General features: G+C 37.7%; 1 long non-coding RNA gene across 1 annotated transcript; it reads left to right on the top strand.

The window, feature by feature from the left end:
- The first annotated feature begins 2384 nt into the window (after positions 1-2384).
- Positions 2385-5173, top strand: LOC120303524. The gene is made up of 2 exons (XR_005555490.1): positions 2385-2588; positions 4701-5173. It is a non-coding gene; the product is annotated as an uncharacterized LOC120303524 (long non-coding RNA).
- The last annotated feature ends 3391 nt before the right edge of the window (positions 5174-8564 follow it).

Genomic DNA, 8564 nt, shown 5'->3' with positions numbered 1-8564 from the left:
TCTTTCATTCTTTCCCTAGTATTTCTCATGCCTTTGTTTTGATTGACAAGGCTGTTAATAGCTTGAATGGATTCTTCTATTTCTCTATTTTCTTTAAGTGCTTGGTATAGAATTTGAGGGGTGATCTGTTGCCTATTGACCTGGGATGGCTATACATTGACCTCATGACCTTTGTAGTGAACTTTGACCCACCCAGAGCACTTGAGCTGAGCTTAGTCCAGCTTCAGTTGGGCAAAGGATGAAGTTACTGGACTTAGAGGAAGCAAAGAAAGAAGCAAAGGGAGAAGAAAAGCAAGAAGTGTCTTTGCAGATGGGTAGGGCAGGGGATGGAGGGAAAATAAACTTTTAATTGATAGTCATGTATGTTTTGGACATCTAAAAAATATCCTGGATCTTCGATTTGGAAAATTTAAAAATCTCTCTCTGGAGTCTGTGACTAGCTTTCTGACAGATAGTTGAAGAATGTGGACAAACTGGGAAAGTATCAATGAAAATCTCCAGAATAGAACAAATATCCAAAAGGTAAGTCGACACAGAAAACAGACTGTGATTCAACTCACTCTAGTTTGTTCAGTTTAACATTGACTGGCAGTAACTAGGTTTCACATGGGAAAAAGAAGATGCTAGCGTATGATTATAAAACAAATATTCCAAGGATTGTGATGCCTATGAAATATTGAGGAAAGGAGGATTTTTTTACTTATTTATTCAAAATGCAGTCAAATATATTTATTAAAGATGAGATAATTCATTGGAAAGCTATAAATTGAACTATAGTGGTACAGAGGGGAAAGAATCTATGCTAAGAATGTTTTAAAGATAGGGCAGGCCACTTGGCAGCATTCTGTGGTCTCCTGTTTCTCTTTGACACTGCTAGAATTTGCTCTTGCATATTTTACTTAATCCTCTCAAATCACACACACAAACACACACAATATATATACACATATATACACATACATACATACATACATACATACCTCCCCTCTCCCCAAGGGGAGGTGGGAATTCTAGGCTTTCTCTTTCTAGTGATGTCAGTTCATTACCACTATACCCATATAGCATTTGGATTGTGTTGTTTCTCTGTGTCATTCATAGAGTATATGTGAGTATGTGGATATATGCAATTTTTGGGTCATATTTATGTAGTGCATATTGGAGGTGATCACCCTTTGAGAGCTGTATGCAATGAAGTTTCATTTAAGCTTTCCCCCACCGCCATCATTTTTAATCAGTATTGTTTTAAACCACAGAGATTGACCAGCTCTCTAGTAAAGCATCTCAATATGAATGCTGAAGGACTTTAACTCTCTGTTAGAACATTTGCTTTACCTGCAGAAAGTCCCAAGCATAATGCTAAATATCTAAAACAGAGCTCTTTTTTTCAAATTTTTGATTGAGTTTTATAGGGTTGGGGATAGAATAGGATTGGGATAAGGATTAAGGTTTAGGGTGGTTGGGATCAGGATTGGTGTTGGGAGGGAGTTGGGATCAACATTGGGGTTATCCCCCAATAATATTTTCAGTCTTTAACAAACAGACTCTTATCTGAGTACACATGTTCAGTTAACAATAGTTGATATAGTAATAAGTAACTGTAGTAAGTGTAATAAACGATAATCATAAACAGTATCAATTAGTTAATGCATATCATTCTTCTTACTAATATATATTCAAAATAACATATCACATTCATTTCTCACTAGTTCGTTTTCCTAACCATTGGTAAAAATTATCCCATGTTCTAAAGTAAACTGAATCTTCTTTCTCTTTAATCTCTAAAGTCAATCTATCCATTTCTGCACATTCTAAGATTTTCTTAATTAAAACCTCTTCAGTTGGTAAGTTTTCATTTTTCCAAAATTGAGCAAATAGTATTCTCGCTGTTGTCAGTATATGCAATATTAGATATTCATTCTCCTTCTCATAGTTAGGTTGAGACAGAGTTCTAAGTGAAATCTTGAGAAAGGCAAAAGTAAAGATTCATCAAATCTCATTAAAATCTTGATAACCACGTGGGCATCCACATATTGTTGTTTTTTTAGCAACAACAGAGAACTGGTTTGCCATTGCAGACTTCCAGAATGCATTTTCAATTTTTCATTCTAGTTTACAGCCCAAGGATCCTCACTGATCTCTCACCTACATAGTAAGCAGATCCAACACGTTTTGAGATCAGCTGGATCCTGCCACCTGCTGTGCTGTGGATAGTAAAGTGACCAACTGTCCTCCTTTAGGGAGGACAGTCCTCCTTTTGTAAGTTCTGTCTTCTCTTGAAAAGTGTCCTCCTACATGTCCTCCTTTTCAATATTTGAAGACTAATCTGCAGGGCTTTTTTTCCCCTCATAGAACGATCAGAACAGCGTTCCAGCACCTTTTTTTGATGTTTTTTTTTTCAACTTTTGCATGAGCCAATAGGAATTGCTGCTGAGCACGCCAAAACACCTGGCCAGCAAATTTTGCACGTGCAAGTTGTCTGCAGCAAAGGCGAATTGGCAGAAACTTTGCATCCCTCTCTGCTACCGAACTACACCATCTCCTAGTTAGTCCCGAAGATACCTGGAGGAGACTGGAGCAGCGACGCCACGGTAAGTTTCTCTTGATCTTCGGCCCTGCTATGACAATAATGGCTGTGGGCGCAAGAGGCAGGGGTGGCAGGGCTGCTACAGGTGGGGGTGTGAGGGGCGGTGGTGGCCAGCTGCCCCCATGCTGTGGGAGCCATGGGGCCCGCTCTACACAGGGCTGCGCAGGGTGGGTGGTGGTGTTGGCGGGGCAGCTGCAGGCGGGGTGTGTTGGCAGCGGGCTGCCTCCCGGGACTGGAGCCAGCGCAGCTGGTGCTTTGGGAGCTGCAGGGCCCGCTGTACACGGTGGGGTAGCAGTGCTGGCGGGGCAGCTGCAGGCGGGGGTACAGCGGGCAGTTGACCTTCCATGGGCCGGGCCAGCTGGTGGTCTACCCAGTGCTGGACCTGCACTGCCACCACCTCACCCTGCATGCCTACATGGCCATCCTGGAGCGCCTGGCCCACAACACCTGCCTCTGCCGCCCACCCCATGCAGTACAGCATTTAAATAATAATTAATAGGCATGTAAGCATAATTACAATATAAAATTTTATTGTTACAAATGTTTTTATTATGCATTTATCATATTATAGCGTATTCTGTATTGTTGCAATGAATAAAATGTTTCTTTTATTTACGATATTTTTTTCTTCAATTTATTTGTGTCCTTTTCATTGTAAAAAAGTTGGTCACCTTATGGATAGCTGTCTCTAATCTGGTAGAGAGCTGAATCAATGATCTAACTCGGTATACAGCAGTTTCTTAATATGACTTTGATGAATAATAACTGGCTGTTAGAGCCTTGCTGTTTACCCCTCTCCCCCCATACTTTGCTAGAGGGCCCTAATGCAAAAGGAGATCTACCAGAGTGGAATACAACTATTACCCAAGATGATCAGTATGGGAGTAAAGTTTGCTAAAGTTTGCAGATACACTTGGGCACAGATAATTTTGTTCTACCATTTTTCCTCTTGCTGCCCTTAAGTAGCTTACAACAATGCAAAAAATGCTGGCAATCTTAAGAACTAACAGCAATATCTAAAATTGCTTTGACTAGCCCAGATACAGTTTTTAAATAATGCACCATTATGAAGCAGTAGAATTGAAAGAGAGGCAGTTTAGCTCATTTGTTTTGTATGAAATACTTTAAAGATAACTTTTGAAGAGACTTTCGGGGGACATATGCATCCATGTGATCTCATGAATATAATTGCTTTAGATATGTTTTTTCTATCTTCAAATTTTCTATTTTTTCAAATTTTATTTCTTTGTGTTTCACATTCTTTGTTTCCCTCTATTGTCTTCCTGCCTACTTCAGTATTTTATCTTATTTTCAGCCATTTTGGATCTCATTCCTCAATACAGATCTGCATTGCTTCTTGCTTTTCCTGTTTTTTCACTCAAATCCTCCCAGTTGATCAAACATTAATTTGCTAATGAAGCCTTTTCACTTTCTGATTGACCTGCTTGCATCTCCATGCATTCTCTCTCACGACCTTTTAAGGTAGAAAGTACTTCCCACAAAATCCTTGACTGACCTGCTCCTTATCTGACACAGGATTATGAACTCAATTTATTTTTTGCATTTCTCAATTCATGTGTCTCTTATTCTCCCTTTTCATTCTGTCTTTAATGCACGCAAAGCATTCTCCTCCCATCCTGATTCTTTCTCCTTTTGTCTCTCATTAGTTATTGCAAATGTAGGCAGAGGCAACTTCAGTTACTTTTTGTATCATGCCTAGCACTGGATCAACACCTCACTGCTCTTGCTTATAGTTCTGGGTATCCAGCATGCCTTCTTATAAAAATTAGCAAAGAGAATAAACTTTTATTGCTTGTGGATCCAATGCTCTCTTGGGGACTAAACAACATCAGAATATGAATCCATCCCTTTCTGAAGTACAGCCTTCTTGCTTTATCCTGAATTATTGTTCCAAGCTCCAATGTATAGACATAAAGAGCTCTGGCCACGAGGAGATAGGATTTCAGGAAAGGGCAGGGGGGAGTTTTGGGGAAGATAGGGATCCTGCAGATGCTTTTTAATGGTGAAACTTATGGGTAGTAGGGCTGCATCTGGCCTGTTCCCTGCCCCTAAGAACAAGGGACTTTGCTATTTTATGATTCTTTTTACATTTTAGATGGTGTCAAATGAAGGACAATTTCTTGCTAAAGCAAAGAATAGATCTCAGGGGAAAATAAGGAAATAAGGAACAAGAATGAGAGTTATAATAGAATGGCTGCAGGAAAAGAATAAGCCCTATATGAAAATGTTTTACAAAAAAAGATTGATCTCCAAAGAAAATAAATCAAAAGAGGATGTAGGGGAAGAGGATATGGAAACAGCTTGGAACAAAGTGAAAAGAATTATGCCAAATAAGAGGGCGGAATTATCAGAGGGGGAAGAATGGAAAAAGATAATTGATGGATGACGAAGTGAAGAAGACTGTAAATGGGAAAAAAAATGCTACTAAAAATGAGAAAAGAAAAATACTGTACAATATGTATATAAAAAAAACAATAATTCCAAAGAATGTCATCAAAGACAGTGAGAAATAGTTAAGAGCACAAGAGTCAGAACTGCAAAGTGATTTGGTGAAAGTGAAAAAAAAAATACTTTGGAAGTACATGAAAGAGACTAAATGAGGACCTCCAGCAGAGTGGATGAAACTAAGAACAAAAACTAATGAAATTAAATGAGATAAAACTGACATGAGAGAATGATGGAAGGAATGTTCCAGGAGTTTATACAAGAATTTTTGTGATTTGCTGTGAAATTGAAACAAATGCTATAAATGTTAGAGTCCAGAGAAACAAATGAATTAAAAGAAAGTTATAAAGTTACAAATACTGTGACAATGTTGAAAGAAATGTAAAGTTAGAGTGTAGAAGATATGTTAAAAATGAATATGGTTTGCTTATGGAATGGCGTATGATCTGTTTCATGTGTATATAAAGACTGCACCTGTGCCTGATCATTAGAAAAATGCTGTCATTGTTCCTATATACAAAAGAAAGGACAGTAGGAGTAAAAGCGGAGGGATTAGCTTGTTAAATGTGCCTGAGAAGATGTTTGGCACAATTCTGATTGAAAGGGTGAGCATAATTTAGGAGGTAAATTAAGTTCCCTGTGAAGGTCAGGTATTTGCTTTTCATCAGATTGCTGAGATATGTATGATTGTGAGGAAGAAACTTTATTATAAATTTGATGACTTAGATAAAGTCAGTAGATTTCAATTAGAGAATTTTTTTCATGAAAGTGGAGTTGAAGGTTGGTTGTTAAATGCAGTAAGAACATTATGTAATGAAAATAACGTAGTAGGAGAATAAATGCTCAACAAATGATTCATCACTGAACAGTCAGTAAGACAGTATATAGCAGATGTATTATTTAATGTATTTATAGGTGCTGATGTTAGATGATGGTTGGGGTTTAGAATGTGTTTACAATTTTGTATACAAACAATGCACGTTGTTAATTGAGAATCTAAATGTTTTGCTGTGAATGTTAGATAGATACTGTGATGCAGTGAGAAATATATATATACATATAAATGAATCTATCAAAAATTAGAAGGAAAAAGATAATGAGAAGATTTGCAGCAAATTAGTCATTTAACAATATAGTCCTTTTCCTCGCAGAGCAGAAATTATGGGGGGATACCAAGTTGGAGAAAGGCTTAATAATAATGTTAACATGAAAATTATTTACTGAAGTATAAAAAACTGGACTAGTCAGGATTTGGGGGGGAGACTAAGAGTTCATTTTACCTTGAATATACAAAAATTTGAGGCTTTTGTGTATTTATTTCTCATTGAGGAATCTCGTATAGAAACTATTTCAATAATAGACGTGTCCATTTTTACTGTTTAGACCTGCAACATGTTTAAATTTTATCAGGGTTTCCAAATTGAAAAGATCTGTAGCCCAATTCAATGGCTCTGAGAGCCAGAGTTCAGAAAATATCTTGCATTGCCTTTTTTATTGTGTTGTTAGTTCTATAGAGATCTTAGAGTTTGTTCATTTATCCTCATATAGTAAAATATCCAGGGCATACTGATCTCATCTACAAACAAATTCTTTGAGCTAATCAGCCAGATTCTGTTTCCTGCTACTAAGTTTTGCTATACAGTTCCACTTTCAAAGCAAGACAGGAGTTAACATCTTCTGATTGTTATTATTCACTGACTGAAATAAAAAATATCAATTAATGGTAATACAGAAATTTATTTGAGGGGACCATACTGTTTAAGTATAGTGCCCAGTTTTGGGTTTTTCAGCAAATTATCTAGCAAGTCTGAACAGCAGTCTGAATAGAAATCTCCCTGATCCACCCTGCCCCCCAAGGATGGAGATCACTTTAAACAAGGATGCTTTCCAAAGGGTGGGAAATACTGATATTTTGCTAAAATAGGCACACACTGGATTGTACCTCTACTTACTTTGGCCCTGTTTTCCTTCACTTTAGGCCCATTTTGGTTTTTCTCCTTGTTCTAGAGCCCTTCAGCAAATCAGGGAGATCTTTAAAAAGGGTCATTGGAAAAAAGAGGCTGCAAGCGTGTAATCCAGTATTTTTCAACGATGACTATTTTAAGATGTGTGGACTTTAACTTCCAGAATTCTCCAGCCAATATGACTGACTGGTGAATTCTGGGAATTGAAGTTTACAATTTTGAAGTTGTTTAGGTTGAGAAACTCTAGTGTAGTCTTTTCTAGTACTCTCAAAGCTTTATATTTCAGAGGCTGACTAAATTCATGGAAGTGTCCCTAACTTATAGCTGGGAAATCCTTCAGTTTTACAATCTCTGCCTGTCTGCTACTAGCAACTCTCAACCATCTCCTTCTCAAAGAAGGAAAAGGCAGTGGGGGGGGGGGAAAGAGAATAAATATGCAGAGAAGAATTATTAAAAGAAATGCAAGCCTGCCTTTAGCTACTTTTACTCAATAAGTGCACTGAGGTTAGTACAACTAGTTTCCATATAGATAATATTAAGGTGACCAACCGTCCTCCTTTAGGGAGGACAGTCCTCCTTTTGTAAGTTCTGTCCTCTCTCGGAAGATGTCCTCCTACATGTCCTCCTTTTCGATATTTGAAGATTAATCTGTAAATCTCCGTATTCGATCAATGCCGAGCTGATCCATTGCGTGTGATGTGACGTATTTGTATTTGACATGACGATGCATCAAGGCTCAGTACAGTGCGGTGAGACATGATTATGAGACGCATGCGCTTCGCACAAGAGAATTGTTTTGAGAGAGGGTGCCGCACGCAAGTGGCTTTGTTCACTTCTTACTGAAACATGACACGGCGCACACGCATGCATTAGATTCACTTTTTTTCTTCAATTTATTTGTGTCCTCCTTTTCATTGTAAAAAAGTTGGTCACCTTAATAATATAACGATTGATAGAGGGAGAAGTGTATCTATTTGGATGGTTCCTGCTGAAGGAGCAGAAAAGGAAACGCTGAAGGAAATTAAATTTATGAAGGCTTGTAGTTCTTATTGCTGACCAGCAGGTGTCATTGTTTCCTGCCACAAATTTCCGCCTCTGGAAACAATTTTTTAAAAAAGGAAACAGGAATTGCCTAGACTGCATTTAATTTTCTTTTTCTTTTTTTCGTCCTGGAATCAAAACATTACAAAATCATGATTCAAACCATTTCTCCTCTGAATTCATCCATTGCAGCAGTGGAAGAACATGATAAAAAAAAAAAAAAAAGGAAATTACAAGTGTGCTTCTTCAAAGTCAGCCAAGCTCTTTTCCAAATCCTGCATTCTACTTTCTTTCAGCCTTCATTTTCCGTACGGTGCTCCCAAATAATACTTCTCTCTCAGTTCTTTTTGGGCTGTTCTGAGGTCTTCACCTTGTTTAGTTTTTGTTTATTTGTGATTTTTTTTGCAAAGAACAGGTATATATGTTTCAGATTTTATCAGGCTAATGAGATTTCACTTTATATGTGGGGAAAATGCTACTTTGGTAAAGTTTGGTTCAAATTGAATGGT

This window comes from Crotalus tigris, unplaced genomic scaffold (genome assembly GCF_016545835.1).
Source record: "Crotalus tigris isolate CLP2741 ecotype Arizona unplaced genomic scaffold, ASM1654583v1 scf7180000024472.5447098, whole genome shotgun sequence".
Classification (NCBI taxonomy): domain Eukaryota; kingdom Metazoa; phylum Chordata; class Lepidosauria; order Squamata; family Viperidae; genus Crotalus; species Crotalus tigris.
The sequence above is the reverse complement of the archived record's forward strand: the minus strand, read 5'-3'. Positions and strand labels throughout refer to the sequence as shown.